Raw genomic sequence first — 24,745 nt, 5'->3', positions numbered from 1 at the left:
TACATACGAAAGACAACCCTTCCCAACCATACACTAGGCCTTTAAGAACAAAATTACCCTACTAGGAACATAATCTGTCGAACCTCGCCACTCAATTCGTGGCACACCCAGCATAGCCAATGTCACTGTCTTAGCATGACAGTCCAAAATAGCACGACACGAAGATAGCCAATCCATGCCCAAAATAACATCGAAATCCACCGTACATAATAATAAAAGATCCACTCGGGTCTCTAGACCCCCAATAGTCACCACACGCGGTCTACAATAGCAGTATCGCCTACCGAAGTAGATACTTGAACAGGTGAAATAAGAGACTCATGGGGCGTATCCAAATAACGAGCAAAGTATGATGACACATAAGAATAAGTAGAACCGGGATCAAATAATACAGAGGCATCTCGATGGAAGACTGAGACAATACCTGTAATAACAGCATCGGACGCAATAGCATCGGGTCTAGCTGGAAGTGCATAGAAACGGGCCTGACCACCACCTGATCGACCTCCCCCTCTAGGGCGACCCCTAGCTGACTGACCTCCACACCTAGTCGGATGGGTGGGTAGTGGTGAAGTAACTAGCGCTGAAGTCGATGGCTGACTCCTCTGCTGAGATGAACCTGCAAGACGACGAGGACACTGCCTCCACATGTGACCCATCTCTCCACACTCATAGCAACTCCCTGACGCTAGAGACGGGGACTGAAGGGAACCCTTAGCACCGGAATGACTAGCAGATGCACCTAGCATAGAATAGCCCTGAACTGAGGGAGCACAGGACGAACTCTGAGCTGGTAGGGCACCAAGTGATAACTGTCCCTGATGAGAACCATGACTCGATGACGCCCCACGATAACCTGAGCGAGCTGGCTGAGAATGCTTGAATGGACGGCCTCGACCGTGCTGAAACTGACCTCTCAAAGGAGCACCACCATAACTACCAAATCCTCGAGGCATCTTAGTCTCCCTCTCATCTCGCTACTGGTGACGAACTAACCCAATCTCACGAGCAATGTCAACAACCTCCTGAAAAGTAGCACCAGACACCCTCTCCCTGGTCATGAGAATACAAAGCTGATATGTGAGGCCATCAACAAACCTCCTGATCCTCTCTCTATCTGTCGGAACCAACCAAATAGTAGGAAGAGCTAACTCGGAGAACCTCATCTCAAACTGTGTCACAGTCATCTCTCCCTGACGCAACCACTCAAACTGCCTGCGCAACTCCTCTCTGCGAGACTGCGGCACATACTTTTCCAAAAAGAGAACGGAGAATTGCTGCCAGGTAAAGGGTGCTGTACCAATGCCTACGCCTCTCATAAGCCTCCCACCAAATGAAAGCAGTTCTAGAAAACTGAAAAGTAGTAAAAGTGACCCCGCTGGTCTCCACAATACACGTTGTGCGAAGAATCCGCTAACACTTGTCTAAGAAACCCTGGGCATCCGCGCCCTTTACACCATTGAAAGTCAAAGGCTGAAGTCTACCAAACCTCTCCAACCTACGTTGCTCGTCCTCTGGCATGGAAGGAGCTACACAGTCCTGAGCAGCTGCAACCGGCTGGGCTGGATGTGCCCCTAGTGTCTGAAGTCCTTGCACGACCTACTCAAGTGTGCCAGCGGCGGGAGTCTGAGTGCCTCCCCCGTCCTAAGAAGTAGCTGCGGCTATAGTAACTGAGACCGCCTGAGCTAGGCCAATGCATACTGATAGAATCTGAGCCAAGGACTCCTGAAGACCCGGTATCATAATGGGCACAACTGGTGCCTGAGCTGGTGCTACTGGAGCGTCCACAACTGCGACCTGATCCTGAACTGGGGCAGTTGGTGGATCTGCAGGTGCTGCCCTAGCTACCATGCGGTCCACACCCCTGCCCCTACCGCGACCACGACCGCGTCCTCTCCCTCTAGTGGCCACATATGGTGGTACTGGTAGTCATCCATCCTACCGGTAGCGAGTGTCCTCACCATCTGCGAGAGAATAGAATAATAGAAGTTTAATACTCGGATCAACAGATTCGCACGACAGGAATTTCAAGAATATGAGATTTTTTCCTAAAGGTTCTGCAGCCTCTCGAGGATAAATACAGATGTCTCCGTACCGATCCGCGAGACTCTACTAAACCTGCTCATCACTCGTGAGACCTATGTAACCTAGGCTCTGATACCAACTTGTCACGACCCTCAACTCGGACCCAGTCGTGATGGTGACTATCGTGAAGACAAGGCCAACCGACACAACACCCAATTCATTTTAACAATTAAAATACACAATTTAAGTCTTTAACACGATAATAATCCCAAAATAAGCAGTGAAACAGTTCAATTTGCGGAAATAAAACCAGCACAACCCGACATCGGGGTATCACCAGTCATGAGCATCTACCATGAAACTACAAGTCTGAAAGAGTCTACACAATTTGTTACATTACAAGGACAAGGGAAAGAAATAATGATAAGAGGGAGAGACACTAGGCTGCGAACGCCAAGCAGCTACCTAGTGGACTCCGAGAATCTGCTGGAAGCTATCAACCCTCGCTAACAGGACCTGAAGCACCTGAATCTGCACACAGGGTGCAAGGAGTAAAGTAGGTACTCCAACTTTGTGAGTAATAACAATAAATGAATACTGAACGATAAGAAACCACGTAAAAACACAACAACACGCTATATAGAGGTAGAGTAAAACCAGTAAAATGCAAGAAAATGGTGAAAACATATAAAGTCGCCTTAGTTCAGAATAAGCTTCTTTAAAATACCTTTTTAACAGTTAAACAAGTAAATGACAGGCAGCTAGAAGAGATAAATACATAAAAACCGCCCCTCGGGCACAATACCAACAGAATCAGCCCCTCGGGCAACAACATGGAACAACACTAGCCCCTCGGGCTATATCTCATATCACAATAGGTACTCACGCTCATTGGGGGTGTTTAGACTCCGGGAGGAGCCCCTTACGGTTCAAGCGCAATATCAAGTCATCTCGTGGCATAGTCCATAGGCCCTCGGCCTCATATCAAGCCACCTTGTGGCGTACAATCTCAGGCCCTCGGCCTCATTATCATAAATCAGTGTATTACTGATGCGACGTGCAGCCCGACATAAAAGTATCCTCACAACACAGGTCCTCGGCCTTACTCAATCAGAATCTCATAAGCCACTCGGGCAACAGTAAAACATGATGTTCAGCCCAAAATATCATTTAAAATATCATCTAATGTGTTAAAACAGAGTAACATGGCTGAGTTTTGAAAACGGTATAATATAGCATAATTGAGTACATATATTAAAAAATAAAACAGTGAGGAAATAGCAGTAAAAATCCCCTAATGGTCTAAATAGTTTGCACGATGCCCAAATATAGCATTCAGCCCAAAACATGATGATAGCAAACAGTTTTCAATCAAATACGCGGTAAAATAGTCATTAGGGATGGACTAAGTCACAATCCCCAATGGTGCACGATCCCACGCTCGTCATCTAGCGTGTGCGTCACCTCAGGACAACATTTACAATCATTACTCACCTCTATCCGGTCCAAATCTCTAGCCCGTGATGCCTTTTGCCTCTCGAATCGACCTCCGAATGCTCCAAATCTAACCAAAATCAGTGCAAAACCATCAAAATTTGCTAAGGAAACAAAGTCCACTCGAAAGAAATCAAATTACAACACAAATCCCAAAATTGGCCAAACCCGACCCCCAGGAACACGTCTCGAATTTTGATAAAAATTACATCAATAGACTCCTTATCACTTCCCGAATTCATTCATATAAAAATCACCAAAATCTAACCTCAAATGATCCCTCAAAACCATAATTTTAGGTCTCCAATTACAAGCCCTAGTTCTTCAATATTAGGCTTAAATTCCATGATTAATTAGGTAGAATTCAAATTAGGATTGAGTATTAAGTCCATAAATCTTAACTCCAAGTGTTCCTCCATGAATCCCTCTTCAATCCTCTTCAAAAAGCTTCAAAATCGCCCAAAAATGGTGAAAGTTAGCCCCAAAATTGCGGACAATGGCTATTTAAACATTCTGCCCAGACATTCAAAACCTTCTTCACGAACGCGGTCAAAGCCTCGTATTCGCGAAGCACAACCTGACGTTGACCACATTTTCCTTCTTCGCGAATGCGTTTGCTCTCTCGCGAACACGATGCTCCTGACTCCAACCCTTCACGAATGCGGCTCCCTTCTCGCGAACGCGTAGCTCAACGACCCCAGCCCTTCGCGAACGCGGAACCTTTCTCACGAATGCGAAGGCTAAATCTTCAGCCTCACCTGCTAACACTTCGCAAACGCGAGGGTCCACTCGCAAATGCGAAGCACTGCTATCTGCAACACTTCAACAAATTTTCTGCAACTTCCCACAACATGAAATAGTCCGTTTGACCACCCGAAACTCACCCGAAGCCCTTGGGACCTCAACCAAATATGCTAACATATCCCATAACATCATTCAAAGTTGTTCCAACCTTTGGAATGTTCAAAACAACATCAAAATACCAAATTCGCATTGGATTCAAGCCTAAGAATTCCAAAATCTTCTAAATTTTGCTTTTGATCAAAAAGTTTATCAAACTGCGTCCGAATGACCTAAAATTTTGCACACACATCCCAAATGACACAACGGACCTAATACAACTTCCGGAATTCCATTCCGACCCCTATATCAAAATCTCACCTATCAACCGGAAAACGATAAAATTCCAATTTGGCCAATTCAAGCCTAAATCCACTCCGGACCTCTAAAACACATTCCGATCACGCTTCTAAGTCCCAAATCACCTCCCGAAGCCATCCAAACCATCGGAACTCACATCCGAGCCCTTTAACATATAAGTTAATATCCGGTTAACTTTTCCAACTTAAGCTTCCTCAAAAAAGGCTAAGTGTCTCAAACATTACCAAAACCTCTCTGAACCCAAACCAACCAACCCGATAACACAAAATACAGCTGAACAAGGCAATGAGAAGCATAAATGGGGGAAATGGACTGGTGACTCATGAAACGACCGGCTGGTCCATTACAATTGATGTTATTTTGATGATTTGATCGCACGAGCAAGTCCGTATGATATTTTTGGACTTGTGTGCATGTTTGGTTTGGAGCCCCGAGGGCTCGAGTGAGTTTTGAATAGTCCACAGAGTGTTTTGAACTTTGGAAAAACTATTGTGTGTTGCAGGTGCGAAGCCTGGCTCGGAATTGCGAGCTCGCATGTGCAAACACCCATTCGCATTTGCGAAGACTGGGCAGGCCTTGGTCGCAAATGCGACACTTCCAATACAAATGCGATAGGTCCCACCCAAATGCGAAGGTGACCGAATTTCTTCATGGTCGCAATTGCGACATCTGCAACCTGCTAAATCATAATTTAGCCGAAAATTTCTCATTTTTCAAACTCTCTCAAACCTAAAACATTTTTGGGCGATTTTTTAAAGGCAACTACTCTTCCAAATCATTAGTAAGTCATTTCTAACTCCTTTCTTTCAATCTAATCCATCTTTTTACATAATTTCATTTCAAAATCAAGGGTTTTCATGGGAAAAATTGTGTGTTTTGGGTAGAACTTAGGATTTTCAAATTTTGGGGATTTGGATCTCAATTTGAGGTCCGATTTAAAAAATATATATATGTGTGGGTTCGTGGGTGAATGGGTAATTGGGTTTTGGTTTGAACCTCGGGTTTTGACCATGTGGGCCTGGGGTCGTTTTTTGACTTTTTGGGAAAATCTTTATAAAACCTATTTTCATGCATTAGAATTGATTCATTTAGCATTTGTTGATATCGTTAAGTAAATTATGGCTAGATACAAGCAAATTGGTGGTGGAAACAAGAGGTAAACCGGTAGTTGAGGCTTAATTGTGTTCGTGGCTTTGAGGTAAGTGTTTGGTCTAACCTTAACTTAAGGGATTTTGCTATGTGTTAATTGTGGAGTACGTCGTATAAGCATGGTGACGAGTATCTATACGTCGGTGTTAAGCATGCCCGTGAGTCTCGTATTGTAACTGTTGTGACTCCGTTGTGATTTATTCATACTTAATATGATGATTATTATTGTTGGTTCCCTTGCCGGGATGTTATTGTTTACAATATTGTCTCCCTTGCCGAGATGTTATTGTTTATGATATTGTCTTCCTTGCCGGGATGTTATTGTTATACTCTTGTTCCCTTGCCGGGATTATTTTATGATTAAAGTTGAATTGAATATGAAATGGAATTGGGTTGCACGCTGTAACGGTAATATAAGAAATGGGATCGGGTTGCACACCGCAATGGTAATATATGAAATGGGCTCGAGTTGCACGCCGCAATGGTATTATATGAAATGGGATCAGGATCGGGTTGCACGCTGCAATGTATTATATGAAATGGGATCAGGTTACACGCTGCAATGGTAATATATGAAATGGGATCGGGTTTCACGCCGCAATGGTATTATATGAAATGGGATCGGGTTGCACGCCGCAATAGTATTTCATGATTTGGGATCGGATTGCACGCCGCAACGAGAAAGAAATGGAAGTGAATATTGTGTTGTTTTCCTTATTCTTGTTGGCAATTGAATTATGGTTTTTTTCTTTACATTTCTCTATTGGTATTCTGCTATTATCTGATACTCCCTTTAGCATGCTTTCCCCCTCCCATTTTTAACTGTAAATATCTACTTTTATTTTTCCGCTGTATATGACTTAACTACACAGGTTTATTTGGTAGTCTGGTTCTACACTACAACAAAAAATGCTTTTAGCAGCAATTAAAATTCTTTATAGCGGCAATATAAATGGCCGCAAAAACATTTACCGACAACTAATTATTAGCCATTGAAGCTGGCATCGGCAAAGGCTTTAGCGGTCATTTATCTAAATGTTGGTAAAGGGACATGTTATGGCCAGTAAAAGTCCTTTAGTTTTAGTAGCAAATATTACTGGCAATTATAATGGACACCAAAACTCACAAAAAATTCCATAGCCCTATATTTTGTAACTTTTATTATTACCGCTAAAAGTAAATTTAATAATCGGTAAAAAAAATCCCTATTTGGAAACAAATATAATAGCCACTAAAGCTATATCCATCTTTATTTATTTATTTAATAGCTTTTATTATTGTTGATAAAAGTTTATTTAATTGCTATAACAATGATTCTTTAAAAACTTTTCTTATTGCCACTTTCTATTAAGAAAGAGTTTATTCATCATTGTTAGTTAATGCCTGGTATTCTTATTAACCTTAAAAATGAATACTCTTCAAAGGTCTTAATGCACTTCATTAATCTGCAACAACCGAAATTATTAATCCAAAAATTGGAAGTGTCAACAATATAACAAAATGCTAACCTATTTAAATATAACACCTAGTGTCATTTTGCATCTAATAAGTTATTTTATCAAATAGCTACATACAATAAGCGACATAGAAAGATTCTCCAACTCTTGATCATAATGTAATCTGCTATGAGCGAAGATTTGACCGCTATAATGTATGACCTGAAATGACAAATAAAATAAATATAAATAAATAACCACATATGAAGTTCATTAATAGTCAGAAAAATAATTTTCGGGTGTTTACATGCATATACACTAGCGTATCAAGGAATTGCTACTACAAACTCCCATCAAAATCAAATGTACAAGAAGTTTGTTGTTAATGTTTTTTCTCAAAAAAATAGATGCGTACTTGAAGATCTCAAAGTAGCATAGGCTCAGAATCAACTTCACAAAGACATTTAAATAAATATTTGCCAAACAACCTTATACGAGCGCGTTCTAAAAGATCCAATATTTTTTATTGGGATTGTAGATTTCTCAAGTCTATTTGTTCTTAACAATACCAATACAACAAGTAGATAGCACAAATATGTGGAGCACTTGCTGTTTTTGTCTACTAGAATGGAGATATTCACATTTCTTTTTAGAAAAAGAAAGAAGCCCAGAGAAATATGCAAAAGCCAAAGACCTGACAAGGATGCAAAAGTGATATTTTTACTCCAGTTTCAAGATTCTTCTCTCTGCTTGCTATTAAAGAGGCACACGAAAATAGAGACCAAAGATTGTGTCACACAAATATTTACAGATAAATTGCTAGTATATATAGTAATCTTTCCTTACATTTCTATGTTATATCCACATAATTCACACCTAGTAAAATTAATGATGAAAATAAATATATAATTTTTTCCTAAAAACCATCGCAATACAGCTAAACTCAAAATAAATTAAGTCCTTATTAATAGAAATAGGAACACACATTTCCTGAAGTTCACTAGAAAAAATAAAATCAATTATTTCTACCTCTATCTCTTCTCTTATAAGAACTTTCAAATTCTTTTCTCAATATCAAATTCACAGGACCTGCCAAAAAAATTAGATGGTTCTTACATGATTAAGACTTAAAGTTTTACAAAAGATGCTACAATAAATTTCTGATAGTGGATCTAAAGAAATGTTATTAATAGTCTCTTTTGGTGGTGAAGGAGCTGGAGTACTATCAAGGTATTAAAATTTGGATGTGTGGAGTAGACTAAATATCTTCTCGTTCAAAATAATCTACATACTTAAGGTTCGATTACTATCTTTGGAATTAGGATTGCCTAAGATGCCATTTCAAAAGTCCCTAATGCCTCCAACCAGTTGGTAATCAAACAACAATATTTTGCAGTTCAAGTATAGTAATTTCAACCAAATTAAAACAGGAATCTTCCTACACAAGATAGTTTAAGAAAAATGGACTGATCGTTAAGACTAGCGTAAAGAGATATAAAGACCACTAACAACACATTGATTTTTACCTTTTCTAAACATACGGTTGCAATTACTAGCAATACAAAGAACCTATTTCGCGTAGTTCATACTATCTGTTTCTATGAGTTCTCAACAATTTCAAGAACAAATATTAGCAAAATATATATTCAAATATAAAACGAAGAAAAAATTGTTACTTTAAAATGGCATCCCTGGCGCTTGTACTATTTGTTTTGCTAACTATCTTCTCCTCTCATATGTTTCTTGAGCTCTCTTATTTTCAAGATTCTGTGGTTATCACAAATAAGGGAGAAGCTACCATTGATAGTCAGATATTCTAACAAAAAATTAAGACTTCAATTCTAATTGCAGGAACGAGTATGAAAACTCATCTCATAAAAACTGCAGAAAAAAGAGTCGGAGCTCATTGTTACATGAATAAGGGCTAATCACAAAGAAAAGGAACTACATGTGATACTTGGAGTAGAAAATTAAAATTTTATATTGGTAAACAATACATGAAAATGAAGTCAAAGAAATTATTTAACAAGAAATAACGATCAACTGCTATATGTTGTTTCATTGATTTCAAATGTGAAGTAATACCACAACTAACTAGAGAGAATGAATGTAGGATAGGTCATAAACAAGATATAAGAAACTTACCCTGATTCTATCATAATGGTTCCATCCAACCTTTGATGGAAGCTTACCTAAAACAGTATATATGTCTTATCTCGAGCCTCGATATCCTAGATAAGAGGAGGGTAGTATATCCGTATAAAAAAATAGTACTATATGTAGACTAATATTAAGTGCATTAGAAATGATCATTCTCTTCATCTTGTCGTATGGGATGGAACACCTTCATAAATTAATTACGGGTGTTGCGCTGCAACTTACTTTAGCGTATTTTGCTATGTATAGACTAATATTTGTATGTATCGTTAGACCTAGTTATAAGAAATCTGGAAAATAAACTAAAAAGTATTTATTAAGATTTATTCCAATTTAAAATATAAAAAAAACTAAGTGATTTAAGTAGAGAAAGAAGCAGATAATCAATAGATGTGAGTAGTGTTGTACTCTATCCCCTTTTCTTCAATCTCTGGGTGCTTTTAATATGATGTTGTTCAAAGCAACTTTATTTGTGATATTTCTTTTCTTGTTTCTATTGTCTGTTATGCTGTAACAGTATCACTACTTCATAACACATATCAAACTTCTACTTGAATGGAGAGTTTACTTATTATCAAATATTTAGAGGATATAATATTGGTCAGCCAAGTTTACTACACTTTGAAAGAATCTGTTCATATCTTCATCATGCAGTTTTCCTTCATTTTTTGATTCTTATTCCAAGTTAAAGTAGAATTAATCTAAATATGTATCTACTTACGAGAATTAATATCAACTTACACCTAATTCCTTTTTCTCAACTTTCATTCCAGTCATGATAAACCCAGTAAATACCAATCATACGTCTAAAGAAAGATGAGACCCAGTACTCTTAAATGGAAAGAATAGGCATACCATGTTTATAAGATAATCTTGTATGTTTCATAATATATTTTTTGTACAGAGGATTCACTATAAAGATCTCACCTTTGTCACAAACTCTTTTTCTTTCTATTCTCTCGCCCCTCTCTCCAAATTCATATTCCTAGTTCCCTAATCTTCAATTAATAACCCACTGCAAGTAACAAAGAGTAATCCAATTACCCTCGATAATTTACAGTTAAAATATTAGGGTTAATTGCAATAATAAGATATTGGGTATGTGGGAGAACAATCATCATCTTCTTCATATGTACTAGACAATCCTAATCATCTCAACAAAGCCAAAATAAAGATAAGTTGTCTTACTGTGAGATGGTAGTGACAATGGTGAAACGGCGGATGAGCAGCGGTGATGAAAATCTTTTACTGGGGATGGATGATGACGTTCGACAGTGATACAGAGAAGGCACGATGGCAGCAAAAAGTTACTTTGGGATGGTGGCCAACTATAATGAAAAGAAGGCAGCGGCGAGGATAAACTTCATTTGTATTTTTGAAATATTTTTCAAATTTTTTGAACTTAGTTGTTGATTAGAAATAGAGGGAATAGGTGATTTTAGTGGAAAAAACCCGGAGGGAAAGCTAAAATAATGCTGGCAGCTTTCAAGAAATGTCTTTTTAATGGTCATTCATATTTATCGCCAGTAAAAGGGTAACCAATACCGGCTAATTCGCAATTGCCACTAGTATTCGGATTTTTGGAATTATTTACTGGCCATTAGCTTATTGCCGCTAATTAATTACAATTAAAAATCCTTTTTGTTGTAGTGATAGCCTCGTCACTACTTCGCCGAGGTTAGGCTAAGGACTTACCAGCACATGGGGTCGGTTGTGCTAATACTATACTCTGCACTGTGTGCAGATCCCGGTGCTGCAGCTTTTGGACCGCAGTGAGGTGGCTGCCTTTAGTCCATTCAGGCGACCCGAGGTAGTCCTATAGGCGTCCGCAGGGCCTGGCGTCTCCTTCTATATTTCCATTCTGTTTCGTTCATGTATTTCAGAGACAACGTTGAATTTATCTTTCGGACCCTTAATTGTAGTATTCCTAGATAGTCTGTGAAGTTGTGGCACCAATTTTGGGTAGTTTTGTTATGGATATGTATCAAAATTTTTATTTAAATTGGTACATTTCGTTCTTCCGCTTATTTAATTCCGCTGTTTATATAATATTAGTTCAGAACTATTAAAGGATTAAAAGTGAAAAAGGTAAGTATTTGAAATGATTGGCTTGCCTAGCTTTTACTAGTAGGCGCCATCACAACTCCCGAAGGTGGAAAATCTGGGTCGTAACAACTACATTAGTGGCGATTTACATAATGAGCAAGCTTATGGTTAAAAAAAATATTTTTATCGTTGGTGACCATAACTTTATTAATTCTTAAAGAGTCCCAGGTGAAATGATGCAAATTTTTGCTCTAACAAAGACGAGATCATAAGCGAGGTAAATATTTTGTGAGATTGAAAAGGTTGGACAAATTTGAGAAATGAGGAAATTCTTATTTTGAATAAATTTTCTCTCCTTTAAGGAAAACAATGATTTTTAAAGAGAGTCAATATATTTTAAAAATCTTTTCCTCGAGGAAGAGAAAAAATTCAAGTATAGGGAAATTTTATAAGTATAATTATTCATGTATTTTTATATTTAAATAAATAATATTTTTAATAAAAAAGCATGAATAATTTATATTTACTCTCCTATAAGTACTAACAAATCTTGCAGGAAAGGATTATTTAAAAAGAAAACAAACAAAAAAGGAATGACGATGATACTTTGTTGGTGCATCAAGAAACCAAAGGAAGAGCCATGTCATTATTGATCCAATGCCAGCTCTTGTTGTCGCGACAATGAAGAAGAAAAGATATAACAATTAGCGTCTGTAACGATCCAGCCGGTTGTTTCGTGAATCATAGCCTCCCAATTTCTGCTTCTTTATGTGTTGTTCAACTGTATTGTGTTGTATCGGGTTGGTTGGTTCGGGCCCGGAGTGGTTCTGGAGTGGAATGAGACACTTAATCTCTTATTTAGAAGCTTAAGTTGGAAAAGTCAATCGGATATTGACTTATGTGTAAATGATCTCGAATATGAATTATGATGGTTCGATTAGCTCCGTTAAGTGATTTTGGACTTAGGAGCATATTTCGAATGTAAATTGGAGGTTCGTGGTAGATTTAGGCTTGAATTGGCGAAATTGGAAATTTGGCGTTTCTCGATCAGTAGTGAAAATTTTGATATCGGGGTCGGAATGGGATTTTGAAAATTGGAGTAGGTTCGTAGTGCCATTTGTAACGTGCGTGCAAAATTTCAGGTCAATCAGAGGTGATTTGGTAGATTTCGGCATTGTTTGTGGAATTCAGAAGTTTAGAAGTTCTTAGGCTTGAATCCAAGGGTGATTTGGTGTTTTGATATTGTTTTGAGTGTTTTGAAGGTTCGAATAAGTTTTAATGTTGATATGTGACTTGTTGGTATATTTGGTTGAGGTCCCGAGGGCCTCGGGTTGATTTCGGGTGGTTGACGGATCAAGGATGGAATTTGGAGGAATGCTGAAGATTTCCTTCAGCTGTCATAACCGCACCTGCAGAGTGGGGACCACAGGTGCGATGGCCGCAGATGCGGAGAAGGACCGTAGATGCAGGATTTGGGAAACTGAGCAGACCATATGTGCGGAAGGAGGAGCGCACCTGCGAGACCGTAGGAGCGGGTACTGGACCGCAGAAGCGGTTTTGGGCAGTTAAGTGAAAACCCCAGATGCGGTTCTTTTGATCGCAAAAGCAGTCCCGCAGATGCGGGTAAAGGGTCGCAGGTGCGAGATGCCTGGGCAGAAAGTTTATAAGGGAACCTTCGCAAATTTTGGCCATTGTTCTCCATTTTTCATTCAGATTTTGAGGCTTTTGGAGTGTTTTGAAGAGGAAATCAAGGAGATACTCATTGAGGTAAGTTACTTGAGCTTAATACTTGTGATTATGGTAATTTTCAGTTGTTTAAGAATGGAATTAGTAGAAATTAAGGATAAAATTGAGGGGATTAGGGCTTGAACTTGGAGAGTTTGATTTGGGGATTTGAGGAACCATTTGATGTCGAATTTTGATGAATTTGGTATATACAGACTTGTGAGTGAAAGGAGTTTTTAGTTTTGTGATTTTTGTCGGATTCTGAGACATGGGCCCGGGGGCCGAGTTTGGGTGAATTTCGGAATTTTGGTATAAATTGATAGTGTTTCGTAAAGAATTGATTCCTTGGCCTATATTGATCACATTGTATTGCTTTTGGTTAGATTCAGGACGTTTGGAGACCGATTCCAGAGGCAAGGACATCGCGAAATAGGGATTTGACTGGCTCAAGGTAAGTAATGATTGTAATTCATGTCGTGGGGGTATGAAACCCCGGATTTTACATCGTTTTACTATTGTGAGGTGAAGCGCATGCTAGGTGACGAGCGTGTGGATGTGCACCATTGGGATTGTGACTTGGTCCATCCCGTAGCAACTATAAAGTTGCGTATTTGACTGGAAACTATTTGATACTTATATGTTTAGAAAGAACTACTATAAATTGGGCTTAACGCCATATTTGGGCTTTGCGCCAAAGCTGTTTTGACCTTAGAGGTCTTTTCTTATTATCCTCTCACCGTTTTTGATTTAGGATCTATACTTAGTCATGTTGTGTTTACCGATTTCATAACTCAGTCTTTATTACTCCGTTTTGATGCATATAATGATATTTTGGGTTGAGCACCCTATTTTACTGATAGTCCGAGTAGCTTGAGAGGTTTCTGACTGAGTGATGTTGAGGGCCTGTGTTGTGATGATATTATGGTATCGGGCTACGCACCGCAGCATGATGTTACTGATTTATGATTACTGAGAGGCTGAGGGCCTGATTGATTAGTGCCACGAGGTGGCTTGTTAGAGTGCTTTGGCTGTAGGAGCCCCTCCGGAGTTTGTACACCTCAGTGAGCACGGATACCCTGAGTGAGTGATATGATGTTTGCCCGGGGGGCTGTTCTTGATTCATGTTATGCCCGAGGGGCTATTTACGAGCGATTATGAGGTATGCCCGAGGGGTTGTATATGAGTGACTATGAGATTTGCTCGAGGGGATGTTTATGATCATGTTTGCCCGAGGGGCTGTTCACAAGTGATGTTTTGCCCGAGGGGCCATTTATATTTTCATGATATTTTTACTCACTGTTTCATCACTTTGTTGGAAAATTGTTGAAAGATATTTTTAAATGATTCTATCGAAACTGTATTTTTAAACGAGATACTTGACTCACATACTGATTTGAAAGCATATTGTACTTACTGAAATTTCATGAATGGGGATTTTATGTGTTTCCTACTGCTCAGTCTTTATTTACCTTTATTACTTACTGAGTTGGCATACTCACATTACTCTCTGCACCTCGTGTGCAGATCCAGGGGTTGCTGGGCGTGCTTGCGAGCGTTGATTTTCATTCATCGCGGATATTTTGGAGTTGGCAAGGTAGTTGCATAGAGATCGCAGCCTTGCTCTTCTCCCTCCTATCTTCCTTTGGATATTAGTAATTGTTTTTTTCAGACTCTATTAGTCTTAGTTTTTATCGGACAGTCCTTAGTAGATGCTCATTACTTGTGACACCCCGATGTCAGACTTTTATTTCCGCATTATTTTCCTTGTTTTGGATTTCTTACGAAAGATTTTATGATTAAATATTTGAAAAAATATTTTTAAAATGAAATGTTATGTGCTTTGGATAATGAGTCGGCTAGCCTAGTACTACGATAGGCACCATCACAATTGGGTAGTTTGGGTCGTAGCAAGTTGGTATCAGACTCCCATCGCTCGCACACCCGAGCAAGTTGTTCAGGGACTCTAGACACCGGGTGCACCTCCAGCCTAGCCGGTTGCAGCTGCTCAGGACTATGTATCTCCTGTTATGCCAGAGGACGAGCAGCACAAATTTCAGAGGTTTGGGAGACTCCAGCCTCCGTCATTTAGTGATGCTGAGGGTGAGGATGCACAGGGTTTCTTGGATAACTGTCAGAGGATGCTTCGGATTGCAGGTATTCTAGAGACCAATGGGTTCTCATTCACCACTTTCCAGTTCTCTAGGGCTGCACTTAGTTGGTGGGAGGCTTACAAGAGGCGTAAGCCGGTTAGCGCAATGCCCATTACTTGGCAGCAGTTCTCCATTCTCTTTCTGGAGAAGTTTGTACCTGAGTCTCGCAGAGAGGATCTGCGCAGGTAGTTGGAGCAACTTTGCAAGGGTGATATGTCTGTTACACAGTATGAGATGCGGTTCTCCGAGTTGGCTCGTCATGCGGATTCGTAGGTAGTTGGAGTAACTTCGCTAGGGTGATATGTATGTCAGGTGGTTTATAGATGGCCTCGATTTTCAACTTTGGTTGCTTATGACCAGAGAGAGGGTGTATGGTGCCACCTTTAATGAGGTTGTCGACATTGCTCGACAAATTCAGATAGTTCGTGGTTAGGAGAGGGTTGAGAGGGAGGCCAAGAGGTCTCGTGGTCAGGGTGAATTCAGTGGTGCTCCTCATGGGGGTCAGTTCGAGCACGACTGAGGCCGTCCATTCAGATATGCTCAGCCAGCTCACCCAGTTCACCATGGTGAATCATCGGGCCATGGTTCTCATAGTTCTCATCAGGGACATTCATCACTTAGTGCCCTCCCAGCCCAGAGTTCGTCCCGTGCTCCATCAGTTCAGGGCTCCTCCATGCCAGGTTCTTCTAGTAGTCATCCTGGTGGTAGGGGTTCCCTTTAGTCCCCGTCACCAGCACCAGGGGGTTGTTATAAGTGTGGAGAGTTGGGGCATATGTGGAGGCAGTGTCCTCGTCATCCTTGGGGTCCACCTCAGCAGAGGAGTCAGCCATCGACTTCAGTACCAGTTACTTCACCACCCACCCAGTTAGCTAGGGGTCGCCCCAGAGAGAGAGGTCGATCGGGAAGTGGTCAGGCCCGTTTCTGTGCACTCCCAGCCAGACCAGATGCTATTGCACCAGATGTTGTGATCACAGGTATTATCTCGGTTTGCCACAGGGATGCCTCTGTATTATTTGATCCTGGTTCCACTTTTTCATATGTGTCATCATATTTTGCTCATTATTTGGATACGCCTCGCGAGTCTCTTATTTTATCCATATGTGTATCTACTTTGATGGGCGATACTATTGTTTTGGACCACGTATATTGGTTGTGTGTGGTGACTATTGGGGGTTTGGAGACTCGAGTGGACATTTTGTTGCTCAGTATGGTTGATTTTGAGGTGATATTGGGGATGGATTGGTTGTCTCCGTGTCATGCTATCTTGGACTGTCACGCTAAGACGGTGATATTGGCTATGCTGGGGGTACCACGGATTGAGTGGTGAGGTTTGACGGATTATGTTCCCAGTAGGGTGATTTCATTTTTGAAGGCCCAGCGGATGGTGGGAAGGGTTGTCTTTCTTATTTGGCCTTAATAGTGCAGAGACTCCTACCATTGATTCAATTTCGCTAGTGAGGGATTTTCCGGATATATTTCCTGCGGACCTGTCGGGCATGCCGTCGGACAGGGATATTGACTTCGATATTAATTTGGTGTCGGTAACTTAGCCCATTTCTATTCTACCGTATCGTATTGCATCCGTGGAGTTAAAGGGATTGAAGGAGCAGCTTCAGGAACTCCTTTATAAGGGGTTCATTCGGCCTAGTGTGTCACCTTGGGGTGCGTCAGTTCTATTTATGAAGAAGAAGGATGGCACGATGAGGATGTGAATTGATTATAGGCAGCTGAACAAAGTCATAATCAAGAACAAGTATCCTTTTCCTCGTATTGATTATTTATTTGACCAGCTTCAGGGAGCGAAAGTGTTCTCCAATATTGATCTCAGGTCAGGGTATCACTAGTTGAAGATCAGGGACTCGGACATTCTTAAGAAAGTGACCCGATACGGTCATTATGAGTTCCTTGTGATGTCTTTTGGGCTGACCAATGCCACAACACCGTTCATACATTTGATGAACAATGTGTTTCGGCCTTATCTCGACTTATTTGTTATTGTTTTCATTGATGATATTCTGGTGTACTTGTGTAGTCAAGAGGAGCACGTTAAGCATTTAAGAGTTGTATTACAGTAGTTGAGGGAGAAGAAGCTTTATGAAAAGTTCTCCAAGTGTGAGTTTTGGCTTAGTTCAGTAGTATTCTAGGGTACGTGGTGTCCAGTGAGGATATTCAAGTTCATCCGAATAAGATAGAGGCGGTTCAGAGTTGGCCCAGGCTATCCTCAACCATAAAGATTCATAGCTTTCATGGTTTGGCAGGTTATTACCGGCGGTTCGTTCAGGGATTCTCATCTATTGCATCACCTTTGACCAAATTGACCCAAAAGGGTGCTCCTTTCAGGTGGTCAAATAAGTGTGAGGCGAGCTTTTAGAAGCTCAAGACTGCCTTGACCACAACTCCAGTATTAGTTTTGCCATTAGCTTTAGGTTCTTATAAGGTATATTGTGATGCTTCTCGAGTTGGTATCGGGTGTGTTGATGCAGTAAGGTAGAATGATTGTTTATGCTTCTCGTTAGTTGAAGCCCCATGAGAAGAACTACCCTATTCATGATTTGGAGTTAGCTGCCATTGTCACGCGTTGAAGATTTGGAGGCATTATCTCTATGGTGTGTATTTTGAGGTGTTTATTGATAATCATAGCCTCCAACACTTGTTCAAGAAAAACGATCTCAATTTGAGGCAGCGAAGATGGTTGGAGCTGCTAAAGGACTATGATATTACTATTTTCTACCATTCAGGAAAGGCCAATGTGGTGGTCGAGGCCTTGAGTAGGAAGGCGGTGAGTATGGGTAGTCATGCATTTATTTCTTTTGGGGAGAGACCTCTTGCAGTTGATATTCAGGCCTTGGCCAATCGGTTTGTGAGGTTGGATATTTCAAAGCCCAGTCGGATCCTAGCTTGTGTGGTTTCTCGGTCTTCATTGTTTGATCGTATCAGAGAGCGCCAGTGTGATGATCCTCATTTGCTTGTTCTCAAAGACAGAATTCAGCACGGTGATGCTAGAGATATGACTATTGGTGATGATGGGGTATTGAGGATGCAAGGCCAAATATGTGTGCCCAATGTAGATGGGCTTCGAGAGTTGATTCTGGAGGAGGCCCATAGCTCGCGGTATTCTATTCATCCAGGTGCCGCGAAGATGTACTAGGATTTGAGACAGCACTATTGGTGGATAAGAATGAAGAAAGATATAGTGGGGTTTGTGGCTCGGTGCCTCAATTGTTAGCAGGTGAAATATGAGCATCAGAGACTGGGTGGCTTGCTTCAGCGGATGGATATTCTAGAGTGGAAGTGGGAGCAGATCATCATGGATTTTTTAGTCGGACTCACATGGACTTTGAGGAAGTTTTATGCTATTTGGGTGATTGTGGATCGGTTAACCAAGTCCGGGCACTTCATTCCTGTGTGTACTACCTATTTTTTAGAGCGGCTAGCTGAGATTTATATCCGAGAGATTGTTTTCCTGCATATGTTCCAGTTTCCATCATTTCAGATAGAGGTACTCAGTTTACATCGTAGTTTTGGAGTGCCTTGCAGCGAGAGTTGGGTACTCAAGTTGAGTTGAGTACAGCTTTTCACCCTCAGACGGACGGACAGTCCGAGCGCACTATTTAGATATCGGAGGACATGTTGCGCTCTCGTGTCATGATTTCGGGTGTTCATGGGACAAGTTTCTGCCACTCGCGGAGTTCGCATATAACAATAGTTATTAGTCGAGTTTTCAAATGGCTCTATATGAGGCTTTATACCGGATACGGTGTAGATCTCCAGTAGGTTGGTTTGAGCCGGGCGAGGCAAGGCTTTTGGGTACAAACTTGGTGTAGGATGCTCTAGACAAGGTAAAAGTGATTCAGGAGCGACTTTGTACAGCTCAGTCAAGACAAAAGAGTTATGCTGACAAAAAGGTTCGTGATGTGTCTTATATGGTTGGGGAGAAGGTTCTACTGAAGGTTTCACCCATGAAGGGTGCTATGAGATTTGGGAAGAGGAGAAAGTTGAGCCCTCGGTTCATTGGTCCTTTTGAGGTGCTCCTATATTTCATGTTTCTATGCTCCGGAAGTATATCGACCATCTGTCTCATGTCTTGGATTTCAGCACGGTTCAGTTAGATTGTGATTTGACTTATGATGTGGAGCCAGTGGTTATTTTGGAGCGACAGGTTCGAAAATTGAGATCAAAGGACATAGCTTCAGTGAATGTGCAGTGGGGAGGTCAGCCCGTGGAGGAGGCTACTTGGGAGATCGAGCATGAGATGCAGAGCAGATATCCACACTTGTTTGAAGCTTCAGATATGTTTCTAGACTCATTCGAGAACGAACACTTGTTTATGAGAGGGAGGATGTAACGACCCAGCCGGTCTTTTCATGAATCATAGCCCCGTTTCCCTAATTTCTACTTCTTTATGTGTTGTTCAACTGTATTGTGCTGTATCGGGTTGGTTGGTTTGGGCCCGGAGTGGTTCTGGAGTGGAATGAGACACTTAGTCTCTTATTTAGAAGCTTAAGTTAGAAAAGTCAATCGAATGTTGACTTATGTGTAAATGATCTCACATTTAAATTCTGACGGTTCAGTTAGCTGCGTTAAGTGATTTTGGACTTAGGAGCATGTTCGAAATGTAAATTGGAGGTCTGTGGTAGATTTAGGCTTGAATTGGAGAAACTGGAAATTTGGCATTTCTCGGTCGCCAGTGGAAATTTTGATATCGGGGCTGGGATTCCGGAAATTGGAATAGGTCCATAGTGTCATTTGTGACGTGTGTGCAAAATTTCAGGTCATTTGGAGGTGATTTGGTAGGTTTCGGCATCGTTTGCAAAATTCGAAAGTTTAGAAGTTCTTAGGCTTGAATCTGAGGGTAATTTCGTGTTTTGATGTTGTTTTGAGTGTTCCGAAGGTTCGACTAAGTTTGAATGTTCATATGTGACTTGTTGGTATGTTTGGTAGAGGTCCCGAGGGCCTCGGGTTGATTTCGGGTGGTTGACGGATCAAGGATGGAATTTGGAGGAATACTGAAGATTTCCTTCAGCTGTCATAACTGCACCTGCGGAGTGGGGACTGCAGGTGCGATGGCCGCAGATGTGGGATTTTGGAAGTTGAGGCAAGACCGCAGGTGCGGAAGGAGGAGCGCACCTACGAGACAGCAGGAGCGGGTACTGGAGGGTAGAAGCGGTTTTGGGTGGTTAAGTGAAAACCGCAGATGCAGTTGTTTTGATCACAGATGCGGGTAAAGGGCCACAGGAGCGAGATGCCTGGGCAAAAAGTATATAAGGAACCCTTCGCGAATTTTGGCCATTTTCACCATTTTTCATTCGGATTTTGAGGTTTTTGGAGGTTTTTGAAGAGGGAATCAATGGGATACTTATTGAGGTAAGTTACTTGAGCTTAATACTTGTAATTATGGTACTTTTTAGTTGTTTAAGCATGAAATTAGTAGAAATTAGGGATGAAATTGAGGGGATTAGGGCTTGAAATTGGAGAGTTTGATTTGGGGATTGAGGGACAATTTGATGTTGGATTTTGATGAATTTGGTATGTATAGACTTGTGAGTGAAAGGAGTTTCTAGTTTTGAGATTTTTGTCGGATTTTGATATGTGGTCCCGGGGGCCGGGTTTGGGTGAATTTCGGGATTTTGGTATAAATTGATAGTTTTTCGTAAGGAATTGATCCCTTGGCCTATATTGATCACATTGTATTGCTTTTGTTTAGATTCGGGACGTTTGGAGGCAGATTCCATAGGCAAGGGCATCACGGAATTGGGATTTGACCGACTCGAGGTAAGTAATGATTTTAAATCTTGTCCTAAAGGTATGAAACCCCATATTTCACATTGTTTACTATTGTGAGGTGACGCGCATGCTAGGCGATGAGCGTGTGGGCGTGCACCATTGGGATTGTGACTTAGTCTGTCCCGTAGCAACTATAAAGTTGTGTATTTGATTGAAAACTATTTGATACTTATGTGTTTAGAAAGAACTACAATAAATTGGGTTGAACGCCATATTTGGGCCTTGCGCCAAAGATGTTTGGACATTAGAGGTCTTTTCTTATTATCCTCTCACTATTTTACATTTAAGATCTATACTCAGTCATGTTGTGTTTACTGATTTCATAACTCAGTCTTTATTACTCCGTTTTGATGCATAAAATGATATTTTGGGCTGAGCACCATGTTTTACCGGTAGCCCGAGTGGCTTGAGAGGTTTTTGACTGAGTGAGGCCGAGGGCCTATGTTGTGAGGATATTATGGGATCGGGTTGCGTGCCACAACATGATGTTACTGATTTATGATTATTGAGAGGCCGAGGGCCTGATTGATTTATGTCAGGGGGTGGCTTATTATAACGCTTGGGCTGTAGGAGCCCCTCCGGAGTCTGTACACCCCTAGTGAGCTGTAACGGCCCGACCTGTCGTTTTGAGCATTTGCACTTCGCTTACCAGTTCTCGGGAATGACTAGCCCCGTGTGATGTATTATGACTTATGTAAATCGTCGGTTTTGGTTTTCAGGATAATCAGAATAGGTTTGGAAGAACAATTCTCAGTTCGAAGATTTAAATTTGAAAGGTTTGATCAAGTTTTGACTTTTTAGTATTCGATCTCGGATTTGGATTTTTATGAGTTGGTTAGCTCCGTTGGGTGATATTGGACTTAGAAGCGCGTCCGGATTGTGATTTGGAGGTTCGTAGTAGAATTTGGCTTGAAATGGCGAAAGTGGAAATTTTGAAAAGTTTGACCGAGAGTGTAATTTTTGATATCGGGGTCGGATTCCGATTCCGAAAGTTGGAGCAAGTCCCTAATGTCAAATGTGACTTGTGTGCAAAATTTGAGGTCAATCGGACATGATTTGATAGGTTTCGGCATCGGTTGTGGAAGTTAAAGTTTCAAAGTTTATTGATTTTGAATTGATGTATGATTCATGTTTTTATCGTTGTTTGATGTGATTTGAGGCATCCACTAAGTCTGTGATATGTTTTGATACTTGTTGATATGTTCGGACGGGGTCCCGAGGGGGTCGGGTGTGTTTCGGGGTGGTTTCAGAACATTTCTAGGCCATTTCTAGTTGTTGGTTTTTGGCTTCAAGGGTGTACAGTGCGTTAGCATAGATCTGGCCGCGTTAGCATAGAGAAAATTTGGAAAAATGGAGCTGTGCTATGCGATTGCGTAAGTCCTCCAGCGATCGCATAGAGTAAAATCTCTGCTGCTCTGACCCGACTTTGGAAGCTTATATCTCACAATCTATAAGGAATATAAAGATGATCCAAAAATAAAAGTTGTAGCTCGTGATGTCTAGTTTTCAGAAATTTAAACCAATTATAATTTGGAGTTTTATACAAAAGGTTATGACCATTACACTAAAGGCTATCCGGAAGAGTTGGAGAAGGCTGTTGGAAAATTTGTTCTACGCGATCGCGAAGGAGTGGCCGCGATCGCATAGGGCAAAAGAAAGGCTGGAAAATTTTGTGTTTCGCTTTCACATTAGTTTGTCCGTGATAGCATAGGGTAAATGCCTGGGCAGATTATAAAGTACTCTATTTCGAGGGTTTCAGCTATTTTTGCATTTTTGGAGCTATGGAGCTCGGATTGAGGCGATTTTTGAAGGGATTTTCAGAGGATTAATTGGGGTAAGTGTTCTTCACTCAAATTTGGTTAAATCCCATGATTATGTCTTGATTATTATCATTTAATTTGGGAATTTGTGGTGAAAATTGGGGAAAATGGAAGAAAATTTGGAGAGTTGATTTTGGGGATTTGGATGGCCATTTGATGTCGAATTTTGGTAAATTTGATATGGGTAGACTCGTGAGTGAATGGGTTTTCTAGTTTTGTATTTTTTATCAAATTCTGAGACATGGGCCCGGGGGGCCAGGTTTGAGCTAATTTTGGGATTTTTGAGTTTATTTAATTATTTTTTCTTGGGCTTTGTCCTTTACCATATATTGATGATAATATACTGATTTTGGTTAGATTTGGCGCATTTGGAGGCTGAGTCGAGAGGCAACGTCATCACGGGCTAGAGGTTGGACTGATTTGAGATAAGTAATGATTGTAAATATTGTCCTAAGGGTATGAAACCCCGGATTTCATATCGTTTCACTACTTTGAGGTGACGCACACGCTAGATGACGAACGTGGGGGCATGCACCATTGGGGATTGTGACTTGGTCCGTCCTGTACGACTATTAAGTCGTGTATTTGATTGAAAACTATTTGATACTATTGTGTTTTTGATAGTATTATTATGTTTTGAGCTGAATGCCATATTTGGGTCTCGTACTAATTGTTTGGACCCTTAAGAGCTTTTTACTACTATTCCTTACTGTTTTGACTTAATATTTGTACTCAGTCATGCTATGTTTTACTGATTTCATAACTCAGCCTTATTTACCCAATTTTGATGCTATAAATGATATTTTGGGCTGAAAGCCCTGTTTTACTAATAGTCCGAGTGGCTTGTGAGGTTGATGGTTGAGAGAGGCCGAGGGCCTGATTGTGAGGTTGATGACTGAGAGAGGCCGAGGGCCTGGTTGTGAGGATTATATATTTATGGATCGGGCTGCATGCTGCAGCGATATATATATATATATGTATATATGTATGTATGTATGTATGTATGTATATGGATCGGGCTGTACGCCGCAGGGATATATGGATCGGGCTACACGCCGCAGCAATATGCTGGATCGTGCTGCACGCCGTAGCGATATAAGGATTGGGATGCACGCCGCAGCAATATGCTGGATCGTGCTTGATGCCGCAGCGATATAGTGCTTAGGCTGTAGGAGCCCCTCCGGTGTCTGCACACTGCCAGTGAGCCCAGTCGACTATATATATTTATGGATCGGTCTGCACGCCGCAGTGGTTATTATAAGGTACCTATTGAGCGTGAGTACTGAGTGCGAGCACTGATTGATGAGAGTTGAGTCTCGAGTGACTGAGAGGCTTGCCCGAGGGGCTTGTTTTTATGAAATTACTATTTTCACTCCTCTTTATAATGAGCATCTGTTCAAAATGTTGAACAAATACTTTTAAACAACTTTTATTGAAACTATAGTTTTTATGAAATGTTCGAAATTTAATCACTGATTTGGCTTCTTTATTTTCACTGAGATTTTTATGGTATGAGATGTATATGATCTATGTTTGTCCGAGGGGCTGTATACGAACTATGTTTTGCCCAAGGAGCCGATTATGATTTTCATCACTTTTACTATAAACTGTATTGAACCTCTATTGAAACTGTTGGAAAGCATCTTCATATGATTTTTACCAAAATTTGAATTTTAAATGAGACGATCTACTCGTATTCTGATTTGAAAGCTTGTTGTGCTTACTGAGTTTATCATGATGTGGATTTTTTGTTTCTTACTGCTCAGTCTTTATTTACTTTTATTACTTATTGAGTTAG

The 24,745-nt window shown here is 40.7% G+C and overlaps 1 long non-coding RNA gene across 1 annotated transcript; it reads right to left on the bottom strand.

Moving 5' to 3' along the window:
* Positions 1-7,278: 7,278 nt before the first annotated feature.
* Positions 7,279-10,896, bottom strand: LOC107800212 (uncharacterized). Its single transcript, XR_001651334.2, has 3 exons — positions 10,611-10,896; positions 10,350-10,437; positions 7,279-7,487 (listed from the first exon to the last, which is right to left on the bottom strand). It is a non-coding gene; the product is annotated as an uncharacterized LOC107800212 (long non-coding RNA).
* Between the last annotated feature and the right edge of the window lie 13,849 nt (positions 10,897-24,745).

This window comes from Nicotiana tabacum, chromosome 7 (assembly GCF_000715075.1).
Source record: "Nicotiana tabacum cultivar K326 chromosome 7, ASM71507v2, whole genome shotgun sequence".
In the NCBI taxonomy this organism is placed as follows: Eukaryota; Viridiplantae; Streptophyta; class Magnoliopsida; order Solanales; family Solanaceae; genus Nicotiana; species Nicotiana tabacum.
The sequence above is the reverse complement of the archived record's forward strand: the minus strand, read 5'-3'. Positions and strand labels throughout refer to the sequence as shown.